This window comes from Agelaius phoeniceus, chromosome 8 (genome assembly GCF_051311805.1).
Source record: "Agelaius phoeniceus isolate bAgePho1 chromosome 8, bAgePho1.hap1, whole genome shotgun sequence".
NCBI classification, from domain to species: domain Eukaryota; kingdom Metazoa; phylum Chordata; class Aves; order Passeriformes; family Icteridae; genus Agelaius; species Agelaius phoeniceus.
Genome location: NC_135272.1, coordinates 19,959,694 through 19,975,345, shown reverse-complemented (window position 1 = coordinate 19,975,345; position 15,652 = coordinate 19,959,694). Strand labels below are relative to the sequence as shown.

Sequence of the window (15,652 nt, the reverse complement as noted above, 5' to 3'; positions counted from 1 at the left end):
ACCAGATCTTTAAATTCCATTTCTTTTGAAGCTCTTAGCTTAAATCTAAATGGTGAGACAGGTGACATTTACCTGTACACACTGGGATGGTCCTTCCATGTCTTCTGCTCTGCACCTGGATCTGCTTCCCAGAGAAGTCACAATATTAGCAGGAAAGACAGTGCCTGCCTGAGTTTATCTTGCTAGCATGGTAAAGAAGATACACCTAAACCCACAAGCTCGGGGTTGAAATCTTGTGTTTTCAGCAATGTCTTCAAACAGAAGTTTATTTTGAGTTTCTGTATAAAGCAAGTAGAATGTCATCCTAACAAACACAGGAAATTATGAATCTGGCAGAGCACAATGTAGATCAAAATGGTTTTAATCATTACTCCCTGTTTTAATTACTACTTGACACATTATCTCTATTGTCCTTCTACAAGTCTGTCTTTTGAATGAAATATTAAAGGCGAGTTACAGCTGAAAATATATGCAGTCTAGAAAGAAAATGGCTTTGAACTATTTGAAATGATTTATTGTCCACATTTCTTTATGAATATTTATTTGCCATAGTGAAAGCAATTCAATAAAGAGAAAACATGAGGACCAGTTAACTGAACATTTGCATACTCTAACAGTTTAAAAAAGGGAAAGAAAAATAGTATGCTGCATTAGAATGGTGTTAATGTTTGGTTTTCCTGTTTCCTGTAGTTCATTAATATGCGAGATTCAGATCCTGAAGAGGAGATATAAAAATAGCCTACAAATAAGTGTCCCCAGCCTTTATATATTCCCATTCAGAAGGAAATAAACATGTTTGTAGAGGGATTTTCAAGGCCAGGGTGGAGACTATAATTCTGTTTCCATACTGCTTCAGGTAGCTGGCTGTAAATCTTGCTTTTTGCAGCAATCACGTGTAATCGGAGTCCTCATCTTGCCAGGACCAGAGGTCCCTCATTCCCTGGCACTCCTCAGAGGAGCAGCTGGCTATCAAAAAAAGACATGAGCACACTGATTATTGTAGTGTTTAAGCATGGCTTTGTGCACCAAACCCAAGACCACACACAGTGATGCTTCTTTTCTTTGATCCTCAGTGGAGGAACAGAGTTTTTCACGATATGCACTCTCATTTCTCCCTGCCTGAATTAATTTCATCGACCAAAATGCTCTATGTGTTAGACTTGGAATGAACTTTGTTCCTCAGAGCTTCTTGGTGATATTCTGATACCCAGTCACAGATGGGGCCTTGACAGATTTTTTTGTACTGATTTTCATGATTCCTTTTCTCTTCTTCATCTTTTTTTTTTTTTAACCAAGACTGTTGCTGCTAGAGAATTCACATGCAAATGGAGATGTTGACTGGCACTGTTTCACAAGGAAACTTGGTTGGTTGGTTTTTAGAACTGATAAACTGAATAGTATATCAAAGAGTATTTGGAAAAGGATAATCCTAATATATACAATAGTTCTTGAGAGGGATGGTTATAGTAGTAAAACACAGACAAATATATTCTGTATTTTGGACAAATACGGAATTCTCTATGCATCAATATTCCATTCTTCTGAATAAAAATGATAATAATACTATTTATTTATAGTAATAATTATCATTATTATCTCCCTAAAAGCTAGCTGTGAGGCTAAATCATTAATATTTTCAAATTATTTCATAGTCCTTAACTAGAATTTGCCCTGAGAGTACTAAATATAATAATTTTCTCTGTATGCCTATTTCATTTTCCTTTGGAAAAAACCACACTCGATGTGTTGTTCTCTTTACATTTGTCTATGTAAAACATTTTAAAATTCCAGCTGTTGGGCTTTTCTAGAAGTTAATAACAGGAAAGTTTGACATTATTGTATTTATTGCTTATTTCTTCCTCTTTCGTCATAGTCTTTTACCCCCACATAGATATCACAATATCATTATCATCTGGGAGCTTGTTACTGCATGTACAAATAGAGGAGTTGAGACCTACACTTGTTGGCTATTTCCTTGCCTGAATTTGGGGTTGACAAGTAACCACACGTTGTTTCTCTGAAGTCAGAGCTCTCTTGATGCACCACTTTAAGTGTATTTTGTGTTCAGGGAGTTTAAGTTGCACACAGTTAGATGCTACCCCACAGTAAATGTCTGGATATATTTGTAGGTATCTCAAATGTTTTCTTTCTTCTGCAGTTTACCAGGTTCTGCATTTATTGGCAAATGTGGTTCACTTACTCACAACTGAAGGTACCCAGATCCGTTTCCTCTAGTTGCTATCTGTTGGATAGCTAGACTCTAATGGCTGAAATCTACATCTACCAACATAAAAGCCACAGGATATGACACTGGTATCTTGTGGTTCCAATCAGCCTCCTGGTATTATAGCAATACTTTTATTTAACTGTGTTTCTCCTGAGTTCAGCGTGCTCAGCCTCACTGGCTGTTTTGCATAGCATCTGCACTGTATATTGTGATAATTGAAAACTCAATACAGCCTGGAGGCAGCAGCACAACAGGACAGGAGTGGGCTGGGGCATAACTCAGAAGAATAAGGCAGACAGGCAGCAGCAAGCAGGGCTGAGCCAGCCCCAGCACATCTCCAGCAGCAGTCGAGCTGGGTCAGGCATCCAGCAGCTGGGGTCCCATGGCATGTGGCAGCTCTGGGAGCAGCAAAGGCCCCGTGCAGTGCCTGGGATGTCCCTCCATCTGCCATCGTGGGGCTGTCATCTGGGAGCACAGACCATAGGCAGAGTCCGAGGCTCACCTGGAAAATCACAGGGAACAGATCAAAACCAAATTCATGGCCATGCACTCCACTGACAGCTCCCATCCTGCACATGCCCTTCCCAGGGTGGCTCCTGTCCCTAAAATGTCATCTAGGCATTAGCAGAGAATAGGTCAGATATTTTTTCTAGTGTTTCAGAAGAGTAACATATATCAACAAATGTCACTTGCTATTTGAATGCTCATCATTAGAATTAAAACAAATTACTTAAATTAAATGACTGGAGTAAGCCACAGTATTTCTTCCTATTAGCCTATGTAGAAAGAAAAAATGCCTGGAGTGTGAAAAGGAGAAAAGAAGAAATTATGAAAAAACAACATGTGGCACAGAGAACATAAATATTTCTTGCCCGTCCTCTTGGCTCTGTCTATGAAGATTTTGTCCAACAACCCCAGCCAAAACTATTTAGTGAGTGATTTGTGTGTCTGGCTGATGGAAGGCCCAGTTGTCTCAGGGGCAGCTTTGCAGGGTTTCCAGGAAGCAAACAAGTAGGTCTCTGCAGTGGAGTCATGAGCTCTTCATGTCACTAGCACACCTGAGCTGATGGGAGGGCTCGAAGGAGTTGGATGTGGCCCTACCTTGTAGCTGCACCCCCAGAAAGTTGCTGATGTTAGATTGTCTCCACAGACTGAAGATCAACAGCTTTCCATGAGTCATTTGGTGAGGCAGGAAGGAAGGTGGACTAGTCCAGGAAACTTGGGCTGTAGGACTGTAAAATTGAGAGAGGTTGAAGCATTCCACCCATTGGGGTTCTCCCTTAAAATATATTTGTATAAGAGATTAAACCACTCAGTATGCCTTTATAAACACACTTAAAACCACCCTGAGGCGGAGATCCCACTGGTTCCTGCCCTCCCTTCTGCCCCAGTTTGCCAGCCCCAGCAGTTCAGCTCCCAGCCCGTGCCCAAAGCCAGGGAATGCCCACACCGTGTCACAGGGCTCACCCACCACGGGCTCTGTGCCACCTCCTATCCCCAGGCTCTGCCCTCCAAACACCTCTGAGGCACAGCTACAGTGGGTGGGAGTGGGAATCTGGGTATGTGTTCATGTCTTCATCTCCAAACTTTCTGCTTGAAGTGCAGCCTTTTAGGGCTCTATGAGATCTCTGCATTAGGGGTGTGATTATGTATATTTCCTGCTCATAGCATAGGGTTAGCTAAACATTATTTCTAAAGTTCTTTTAAATTCTCTGGCAGTGGCATCTATTATTTTCCTCTGACTCTTCTCTTACTTTCTTCTTCTTCTATTTAGTATAAGGAGTCATCAGTGGTGAACTGATTATAAGAAACTAATTTACATCATCAGTTCAGTAGTAGGACATATGTCTTAAATCATCTAAGATAAATACTTTTAATTAAGCAAATGTCCTACTCAATTCACTGTGGACAATCCCATCATAATGGATATTACTTCTGCATGCTAAATCTTAATCTTCATCAATACTGAATGCACAATGCAAAACCATTATAAAAAAAGTAGGCTTACTGTAATATTGCCATTTTGGAGCCGCCAGCTTTTATATTCATTAATATGATGACAACAGACTCCTGGCTAACAAATTTTACTACAGATCCGAATTTTTATCAGATATGTATATGAGATCAAATCTATGCTAGCATATTATTTGCAGTTTTTATTAAAAAGTTAAACTGGGATTATTATAAACTCTCTGCGGATTCCTTAATAAAAAAAAATTAAAGTTAAAATGGAATGAGATTCCCTGGAAGCATTTTAAAAGGCTGCAACAGCAGTAAAGTCAGCAGGCACCACACAGCACAAGGAGGTATTTACCGAGCAGAAGATGAATGTCTCTCTTCACTGAGAGTCTAATGGTTTTACTTTATATGGATTTGAGAGAGAGAGAGAGGAGAAAGCAAGAAAAACTCAAAGCTAATGCTTTCCTAATCTAAGACATCATATCTGATCAAAGCTTTCAAATTCTGATGTAAACTGACTTCTTGTTCTTGTGACCAAAATCTCCTGTCTTTTTCCCCCTCCCTCCATCTGTTCAAGCTTGGATTTGGAAGTCCCTTCTCCAAAGGAAGAAAGCCTGATCCCTATTGCCTCAGTTGTGGTGTTGAAACCCATTAATATTTCTCTGGCAGATACCCTGACCCTGGTGCCCTTGAACATGCTCAAAAAACATAGGGTATTCCTGAGCCTTTGTCCCTGAGAGGATTAACAGGGTTGTCCTGGAGCCAGCCTGAAGGTGTTTAATAGGTAATAGGGGTGGGCTTCACAGCTGACTTCAAGCTTTGCCTCAGGCTGCCCCTGCTCAGCAGCACAGATGCAGCCATTGAAATGAGGGGGTAAAGCATGGCTCTGTGTATGAGTTAGATGTGAATCCTCAGAATCTGGTGGAGGATATCTCCAAATATATCCTTCACCCACCAGGACAGGCCTCCCAATGGAGGGTTCAGGGCCTGGAGATCCATGCTGCTTCTGCCACTGACTTCTCCTCTGACCTAGAGAGTTAGTTACTTGAGCTCTCTCTCCCTCTCTCTTTCTTTCCTCTCCTGTGGCTTATAAATTGTCTGAAGGAGAGACTGCAGCACTCTGTGGGGTTTTGCTGTGCTTAGCCAAGTAGGTCCCGGCCTCAGTTGGGTCCTGTGGCTATATCATGGTAAAAGTAAATAAATAGATAATAGTGGTGACAACAGTTATCTTTTTGTGTGTGAACAATAGGATCCTAATGGAGGAGAAGCCTATTCTCTGAGTTTTTTTATCTGCAAGTTAAGGTCTCTCTTTCCTTACTCAGCTGGAGAAGATACTGCTTTTGTAAATCAGACAAAACTTATCATGTAAAGTGGAACACATCTTTGATTATACGGAATACTATCCTGTCTGTAATTTCCCTTGCTGCTACAAAGGACACAACATGATTAAACTAAGGAATGATAGACTGAACATCATGTGTCAGGATGGTAAAAGACTTTTCCTATGTAAATAAGAAATAATCATAAAAACCAGTGCAAATACACAAGAAAGTGTTTTAACATATTATAAACAAGCCACCCCGCTGTTGCCTTATATTGTACTATTTCTTATATTGTATTCCTTGCTCAGATTGCTGTGGATACTTCTCCTGCAGCCTGCAATATTTATTTTTAAAAACCTACAAAGTGTCATGATTTTTTAATGATGTAGTATCCTTCCTCCATAAGTTCATATGTACTGTTACCTGCTCAGTCTGTCATCTCTTCTGCATTTCCCTGGGTGGGTCCAGGTCCTCCCAGTGATATTTCTCAAATTGTTGATCTGTGCAGTGCATGTTCCCAGAGCTGTTAAAAGCATTTCTACTTTACTTAATGAGAGTGTTTAGCAATACCAGCCATCACTCACTCTCTGGTATACACCAGGTACACTGCACAAGGGCAGAGGGGGCATTATCCCAGTTTTACAGACCAGAGAAACAAGGTGTTGCATTTGGCAGCAATTAGCCCAGAACATGCTGCAGAACACCCAGATGGGAGAAGGGCCAACACACCTTTAGCTCACATTTTATTCTTTAGTATGTTACTGCTTTTGTTTCCTCCATTATTCCCAGTTGCACTGTGCCCTCCTAACAGGGTTTCAGAGAATGAACACAGTAGAACCAAGGGCTTTTGCAATAATACATTCAGATACTGCATCAATGAATGTGTGTAACTTTCCTAATTTTGAAGTGTGACTTTGCTATTGTGTATGGTGCTTAGCAACTTCTACTATGTTTCTGATGATTTCTGGGTCTGCTGCCAGTAATATGATGCATTCCTAGCCAAATTAGCATGTGATATTTTGTGCTCGTACTCCAGTGGTAAGGTCTGTTTGCTGTTTCCATATAGATGTATTTTTGACAGGAAGAGCAATTCTATAAGCCCAGGATGAAAAGCCCATCCATTGAATTGGTACCACATTACCATGGCAACAATATCATGCTAATGAAATTGTGACTGTTGAACCTGTTTTATGGAACTTTACAAAATGGGCTTCATAAAATGAGAAATCTTGTTGTTTTGAAAACGTTTCAAAGTATGAAAACCTGAGAAACACATGTGCTGTGACTTACTAATCATGTTATCCTCATTTAAGATAATACATTGCTCTTTGTATGAGGAATAGTGCTCTCAAAAAATAAAATTATATGGTAAATCTCTGTTTGTCCAGTTTTTAACATGCACCATAGAAAGACTTGCTCACCTCTGTGCCCTGGTTCACTGGTTCAGTTGGTATAGGCATGAATTGAGTCATGCAGTTTTTGCTGCTTATTTGATCTCTCTCAGAATCTGTAAAATTTACTGCAGCTGCAATAAACACCTTTCTGTAAGAAAAACGTGCCTTAATTTATATAAAATTATTCCACAAAAACATATCCTTTTAGATTGAACCCTACACAGGGAAGGGCTGGTAGTAGGAATGCACTCTTCACTTCCCACCTCCTTTCTTTGTCCATTTGGCAGTTTACTGTCCTGTAGACTCCCAGCACAGAGGAGAGAGCCACCCCAGCTCTCATTCCTCAGGACAGCAGCTCTTGCTGAAGGCAGGCTTTGACAGTGGGCCTACATTTGAACAAAAAATGCTGAGCACTCAAATTTCCTGGTCATTTATGTCTCTGGACAGGCTTTTGGGGAGGTGCCTCTCCTCTAAGTGTCTGGAGCTTCCACACCAAGGTTTCCACAGCAGGATTTAATTTTTACATCTATTATAACAGATAATAGGTAATATTCCTTGTAATATTGTTTTCACCTTGGGAATAACAGTGTGTCTCACCCACCCTATGCAGTCCATCTCCTAATTTGCCAGGTAAATCAGAAGAGAAAAGCAGGTGTGCCAACAAGCATTGAGCATGGTGTGCATTCACCATGTGGTGTTGTCTAGGTATTTAGTAGAGACAACAGGGGGAACACTGCTCATTTCAGTCAAGTCCTGATCTGCATGGCACAGAAGTCAGCAGAAATCTTCACAAACATTAGATTTAATAGGCTTTACATCAGGGCTTTAAAGGGCTGCTTCTGAAAGCTCCATGTTTGATCCTATTTGGAAAAGGAAGCCCTGTCTAACATTTCATTATTTCCATGGTTTTTGGGATAGCAACACACCAAATTTCTGACTTGATAGAAATAGAATGTAATGTAATTTCCCTTAATATATATTTTGCACTGGCTGACAGTTTTATTAAGCAGAAGCAATAATCATCATTATTCAGTGTAATAACCATCTCATTAAAAATGGTCTAATTTTCCCTAATTTTAATTTACCTCTCAGACTAAGCTGTTCTAAAATTACTGAGGTGCCTACAGTTCAGTTTCATAAGACTTCAGCAGAAACATAAGTCTTCAGAAAGCAAATACTGACTTATTGCTACTAAAATAGTGATATGCCAGACCTTTGTGAGAGAAAAGGAAGTAGAGAAAATTCAGGTTAGGAAATTGCTATATCACTTTTTATTTCCTTACTGTCTTGTAAGTAGCACTTTCTGCACACAGTTTGCACAATGATAAATGGCACAGTTGCCTTCAAGCCTTGCATGCACTACCCTTTAATAAAGGACCTGGCTAAGGGTCACTCCAGAGAGTCCTGGTAAGGGGGAGCTGACAAGCAGAAATATTTCTTGGAGCGACAGAGAAGGAGATGAAGACACTGATCAAGTTTCATTATCGTCCAATGAAAATAGGATGTAAACTGTGACATCCAGGCAGATTATATATGTCAGGCAAGCAGATGTGAGCAGAAAAATGTAGATGCTAAACCTTACCTAACAGGCTTACTATGTGGATTATTCTCAATGAGCAGGGCTATATTAAGTGTGGCCTTGTATGTAGCTGTAGTTAATATACAGGATATAAGAAACATGCATTCATAAGTGAAGCTGGGGACATTCCCAGCTGTGCTGAAGTTAATGCTCTTTGATATACTTTGGAGCATCCTAAGAACACTTTGAGTGTCATGTATTTCCACAGACATCATAAACAGCATTAGGGCATTTATACAGCTTTAGTTCCAAGATTTCAAAGGGCACTCTGTTTTCTCTAAAAATGTGCTCCAAAAATTCTATACTCAAACAGCACTTGTGCATGTAAACTGATATAACAGCTTAGCTACTTGATTTGGTTGTGCCAGTTCTGAAAACACATTTGATCAAAAGCATTTTGTTGCAATCACAGGGATAAGTAACCTCATATGAACAAGGAAGCACTTTGCAGGTTATATTATAAAGTAGACAAATTTTCTAAAGGTTTGTTTATCATCAGATGTTATTCTGTGTAGTTCCAAGTCATAAAAAATAACTTTTTTGTTTGCTGGGGGTTTTCTAATGTTCCCCTAAAATAACAGAAATGGCAGTCTCTTATGTGGAAGCACTCTACTTATGAAATCTCTTCTCTTTGACATTCAGAGCCTTTTTCAGCAGTAGTATTCTTTGCTCAGCTACAAGAACACAAAGTACAGCAGTGAAAAGCATTGCACTATTATCCCAAGATAATTTGATAGTCTGTAAATGTATTTTCCTGCCTATGGTTCCAGACATTATGCTCTCATTTGAAGTAATCATTTGCAGTTATTTATACAATTCAAGTTAGCCCACATTGGTTTCACCCTGAACATTTTACCTGCATGGTACAAACATGGCTTATTTGTGGATTGTACAAGCTGGACTAGATGGGTGATTTTTGCAAGGCACCCTCCACCAGTGGATGCCTACTGCAGACAGCCAGCTCCTGCAGGAAGTGCTGCAGTGCCTCACCAGGGCTGCCTCCTGCCCACGACAGTGGCACCACAGCCATACATCTGCAGGAGGCTGCTGGACATCTTGCATTCTAACTTCTGACAGAAAACCATGGCTCTGATCTGATGTGGTCATTAAATACAGCATGACACCTTCCAGAAGTACTTACCCTGCTTTTCTCTTTTGGCTTCTGTGTGGGATGTGAAAACTCACCTTAAATTCCTCTTGCATTTCTGGAGTTTACCATGGCGTTCTCCCCAAAGCTGGAAATGAGTGGTCCAGTTGTTTCACCCCTGATGCACCCACATTTCAGCATTACACAGTTTGTTTGTAGAATTTGCAATGTTACTGAGTGTGGACACAAGGATTTGGTTTTGCATGGGCTCAGAGTTCACCTCCCTTACTCTCACCTGGGAGCCTGTGCTGGGAGCAGCTTTACAGAAGTGACAGTAATTTACTGCTGGCTCGTAACTGGTCAGCAATGGATGGAGCACTCTGTGGTGCTGGCAAGAACAAAGTCTCATTTGAATCCCTGGGGATCCTCCTCTGGGAGCCCAGGGTAAGGAGGATGGCAGAGGAGCCATGCACTGGTAACATCCACTGAGCTGCCTGCTCTCTGTGGGCATCAAAATGCTCAGCAACACAAAAGACATAAAACTGTCTTTTTCACTGTCATACATTCCTGAGTATCATCACAGTTCATATCTGATATGGGAAAAATACTAATGTCAAGGGAGTGAATTACAGAGAAGTGCAGTTCTGACTTGGGGCAGTCAGCAGCCAGGCCAGGAGCTTCCACCTCTGCCTTTCTGCTTCTCTTATCCTCAGCTAGAGTGGCCCCCAGAAGGTGTCTTAGTGAAGTGTGAAAGTTACAGTTCAGATTAAGCAAAGGGGGACAGTAAACATTCAGAAATGATTGGGTCTCTCCTCTCCCATCTGTTCATGGTATCTTGGATACTGTTGTGATAATTCAGTCAGTTTCTTTTAAAAAAAAGTTTAAACACCCCAAACAAATATGTAAAATACTACTTCTGTTTTGCTGAAAATCTTTAAAGTCTTTTATTTTGAGAGAAAAATTAATATCAACATGTCTTTCCAGGACAGTGTCATTTAAGAACAGCAGCACTTTAAAAAGTGCAAGAATCCCAGTTTACCATCCTGATGTCAGTTTATGATAACATTTATGACATTAATATAATGGATTATGACCTTTCTTGGCTTGTCTGACTGACAGTTATTCATATATAACACAGTACTTATCACCTTGGTCCTTCCATAATAATAATCCCTTCAATTTTCTGAGCTGTGTCATCAAAACATGTCCTCATAAGTGTTGATCTCATCTCTGGGAGAGTAGCACTAGGAGCTCCTTTTGAGCTTTATGTCACCTAAAATCTAGAGGGAAATTGAAGACCAGTTGCAGAAAAATACCCTGTCTCTAACTTTATCACACAGTCTGCATAATGGCCCTTATGATTTTAAATGATTTACTGAGTCCTGTCAAAATGCTGTGCCTTTGTGTGGTGGAAGTTACTGAAGTTCAGAAATGCCATTATTCTGTACAACCGGAGTAATCTTGAGGAAATACACAATAGATGGTGTGCTACAATTACTTACCTTGACCTTCTTATTTTTTTTCTTTAATCTCCTCAGGATAGACAGAATAAAATATATTTTCTTCAATATTTAGAGTGAAAATTTGCTGTGCAATTTGTACCTGCTTTCCTCATAACCATTTTTACTAAACAGGGTGTCAAGATACTCTTTTTAGATTAGAAGTTTCACATTAATTATATGTAAAAGGTGAAAGAGGAAAGTGAAAATGTTGTATGCTTCCAAGAATTGACCCCTTAGAAAATACTAATGTTGTTTGTGTGGATAAGGGGTCACTCAGAAACCCTGGATTAGACACCAAGGCCTGTCACAGCCCTGCTCTATAGCTGTGCCCCCTCCCAGGCTGCTCGCTGGGCACCGAGACATTCCCGACCATCCTCTGAGCATGGCCCTCAGGCTGGGGCTGTTGCTGTGGCAAGCAAAAGATGTTCATGCCTCATGGTCAGGTCTGCTACAACAAGCTGATCATTCAACTCTATCCAAACAAACCTGGGAATTGTGTGAAAAACCTCACACCAGCAAAGCAGGAGTGGGAGCAGGGTGCACAGAGATGACTCCTGCATCCCCTGAAACGTGGCAGACTGTGAGTGCAGCCACAACAGCATGTGGTCTTTACATACTACAGACCTTCTCATGCATGTCAGGATCCTTCAAACAATAAATATTTAAAGGAAACATTATGTCTTTAAGCCGGCTGAACGATTCTGTATGCCTCAGAGCCACGCAGAGCTAGGACAATCCCAGTGGGGCTCTGCTTCCCCAGCCAGGCAGGCCTGCCTCTCTGGGAGGGCAGAGGCTCTCCAGCCCTCACTGTTTCCCTTGGGCTGTGCACCACTGCCACTCTGGCACAAACATCCCATCTATAGGAATGGCAAGTTCAAGCAAGGACAAGTTTATAGCAGTGCAAGGCAGCCCTGGCACATATCTCTGAGTACTGATACCTCTGCCTTCTCCTCACTATTTCGTCAAGAATGTGACATGCTAACTTTTTTTGTCCCTAATTATTATTTTTTAAAATAAACCAGCACCATGACAAGGCAGCTGCATGCAAGGCAGGAGTAATGCTGCTCTGTGGGCAGAACAGAGGGGCTCTGGTGCTCAGCTGTCACCTTCTGAAGCTGCCTTCAACATTCTGAAGGAAAATGGTTTGTCAGCGACATCCTGGGCTGGCTTTTCAGGCTAGGTGCTGATGAGCAGCCATTTCTATCCCTGGACCTGGTGATTAGTTTTAGTCAGCTGAGAGACAAGTACTTGGACATTTGTCACTGTTTCTTTGAAAAATGTGTGCCTGTTTTCTTGGGTTATCAAATGGGACATATGGAAGCTGGATTCCATCTTTCATTAGATCTTGGAAATTGTGTCCTCCTGAGGCAATTAATTAGCATGATGTTCTTGGCTGCTAATGTTTGATTTCAGATTTCAGTGGCAGCAGATTTGGCAACATAGATTTTGTGAGAATGGTCTAATGGTTTAGGTTATTAGCCGTGGCCTCCACACAGCTTTCTTCAGCTCCTCAGCTTCTGCAGAGTTCCCTTAGGTGTGCAGAAAAGTCCCGTGGTTTCTGTCCATGTCTTAGCTCTCTCTCTGAAAATTAAATATAATAGCACTTTCCTGCTTCACAGGACAAGTGCAGGACAGATTGCATCTCAGCAGAGGCAGGCAGCACTGCTGCAATCCAGCTCCATGATGGAGAAGCTGTTCTGCAAAGCTTTTCTTTGATCCTTCCACAGTTTAAGGCAAAATCATTTACAGTAGAAATTTGTTGAATGAACACATTTCTATTTGTTTACTTTCAGTTTGCCCACTGTAGATACCTGCAGGCTGTACACACCTTTATCTTTGGAAAGGACATCTGTGGAAAAAGGCTAAGTGAGCTATTTGATGTAGGTTCATAGGTAAGGTATAGCCCCTCAGCTGATGTGATCATTTCCAAACTATACTCTTCTGAAATCAATGTGATATTCAGCAAAACCACACTTCTGACCTATGAATACAATCCAGAGATATAATCTAGACTGTTTGCTTTGGTTTTATTACCTCAATTATATTCATAATCTTATATAATTATAACAATTCATGGCTAGAAAACAGTGTTAGTTACAACTCAAAAAAATTTTATGCCTCTCTCAAAGGGAGACCCAAGCAAAATACAAAATATCTATCAAGTACAGTTATACAGTAGCTAACACATCCTCCATGAGGTAGAACACATGCTTTTCTTTAGTATCCTCTACATAACAGAGGGCTGAATTTTCCAGGGCAATGGAGAGGATGAGCCTATTTCAGAACACCAAAATGCAAGTGACATTTTATAGATACATTTGTTAGCACTGTTGCAAATGACTTGTTGTGTGTGTAGGAGCTCACTTAAGTGGTCATTACTGTATGTGATTTGAACTCACAAAAGGCATTTCAAAAATCTGTTTGAAACAGATGTGCTTCTACCCTGCATTTAAAAAAAAATTAGTCCATTGTCTCAATTTAGGTAACCTTTGCAGTCACTAATACACAATCAGAGATACAATCACACAGTTTTTAAGCATGTATGAAAGGCATTAGACAGAAGAAAAGAAGATAAGAAGAATATATCACTAAACAGTATCTGCAATGTTGGATATTCCTTCCAGATACTCATTCACATTTAAACAGAATGAGAAAATGCAAAACATTAAATGTAGCATTGCCTGTTTCACTTGATGGAGCTGGGAGTTCTAATTCAAACATTCTGAGATTGAACTTTGCTTTCATACCTGCCAGACAAACTTTCATTAATTAAAACCAACAAAAATACAAGCAGGATAGCTGAATAACTGAAGTTGAATTTATCCTATATATCCAATTTAATCATGGCATGCTTTTTTAAACTTTTTGCTACTACCCTTATTATCCCATGCCATCTTATTGCAGTGCTTTTTCAGAATCCCTTATTCCTCCCATCAATTCAAGATCCATTTCCACACACCCAGCATTCACCTCCACTGCTCTGACTTTCAAGCTGTGTCTTTTGCAGACCACCAGGAAGGAATTTGCAGAACACTGGCTGAAAGACACTTATTGTGCAACTAATAAGGAAGGTTGAAATACCATTAAAATTCTGACTTGTGCTTTAAAATGCCATGAAATTCTGAGTTATGGCTCTGCCTTGAATCCCAGGTTGCACAATTGCACTGAAGTGCTGCCGAGTGATCGCGGGCTGCCGGCAGCAGCTGAACCACACAGGCACTTTGGACCACTGCAGCTTTTTGCTCAGGCTCCTGATGGCTTTCCTGGGGGCTGGTCACCATTAAGGCTACACAAGAAAGCACCAAGATAAAAATTTAAGCTCTGAATTACTCTGATAGTTTTACTTCAGCCCCTCACATACTGCTGTCTCTGAAGCCATAGGACCTCCCTTCCCATTCAAATCCTTAGTTTTGGCCTCAAAGTTACACTTGCCCTGAAGTTATTATCAGATTACATTGGCAAAGTAAAATGCCTAAAAAGTGAATATTTTATCAATTGGTTTCAAAAATTGAGGAGAAAACATATATAATATTTCGTACTCTTCTTTTAAATCATTGATTTGAAAGCATTTGGTAAGTGGGTATCACATCTATATGATGGGATCAAGAATTTCACTTGACACATGGTTGGTGTGGTGGAGCCTTAAGATCTGCTGTATGGATGGGAAGTATAAGTTTGAAAATTAAGATCCAAAGAAGCTTGAGAAAAATCCTTATAATTAAAAATTGAAGAACATTGATCTACATTATTGTCTGAAAATTGTAAATCTTTCATTTAACAGGAGAGCTGCTTTCTAATTTTTACACAAAAATCTTCAAAACCATTGGCTCTTTTCTGTATGGGTTTTAAAAATATATTTAACTGGATATGGCATAAATATTTTTTGCATGTTGGTTATGGGGCTAAACTAAGCAATAGCAGCATAAGAGAAAAAAAACTAAAAAGCCATCTATTGCAGTGGAATTGCTTACAGAGCCAACAGCCAGCCTAAAGGGAGCTGCCCTTATGACAAATGTCCATGCATGATGTAAACCTCCTTTTTGGTGATGGTGTAGTAATTTCCATTGCAAGTGGGTATTACATTTTTAATTGATTCCTAGCAGCAAAGTCTGTAACCTTCACTGATACGTGTCCATTTCACAAGGTTATTGACTTTTGACATATCTTGTTAGATGTTATGATGAGACAGATTTATTTTTTTGCACAGATTGATGTCTATTGATATTACATTAGTTCATCAAGGTTACAAATCACACTGCATTGCACTACATTTCACATTTTCTGTATCATGACAAGAGGTTTATAATATTCACTCTGGGACATATAAAGCGCCTTTCACCCATCCCTTGGATAAATAATTTAAGAAAGTGTTGGGAAATCATACCTAATTAGTAGGATCTGCACTCAATAAGTGCCTTTTGATTGAAATTGTATTTGTATTTTGATAGCTATTGATTTTAGAAGTAGGAGAAATGAATAATATGTTTTGCATTTCTCCACTGTTCACAGCAATAATCTGACAGAAATAATGGAGGAACACTGCTGGAAGAGGCCTCTTTGGGGACCTGCATGCCTTTCCCTA

General features: G+C 40.1%; 1 long non-coding RNA gene across 6 annotated transcripts in view; it reads right to left on the bottom strand.

Annotated features, from left to right (window-relative positions):
* Window positions 1–488: 488 nt before the first annotated feature.
* LOC129123668 (uncharacterized) overlaps window positions 489–15,652 on the bottom strand; it is a 46,340-nt gene continuing 31,176 nt past the window's right edge. For all 6 annotated transcript variants that reach the window (XR_013183262.1, XR_013183265.1, XR_013183264.1 and 3 more), the window contains 2 exons: window positions 3,329–15,652; window positions 489–2,729 (listed from right to left, as the gene is read on the bottom strand). The exon at window positions 3,329–15,652 is cut by the window's right edge. This is a non-coding gene — a long non-coding RNA (uncharacterized LOC129123668). The remainder of the gene's footprint in view (window positions 2,730–3,328) is intronic.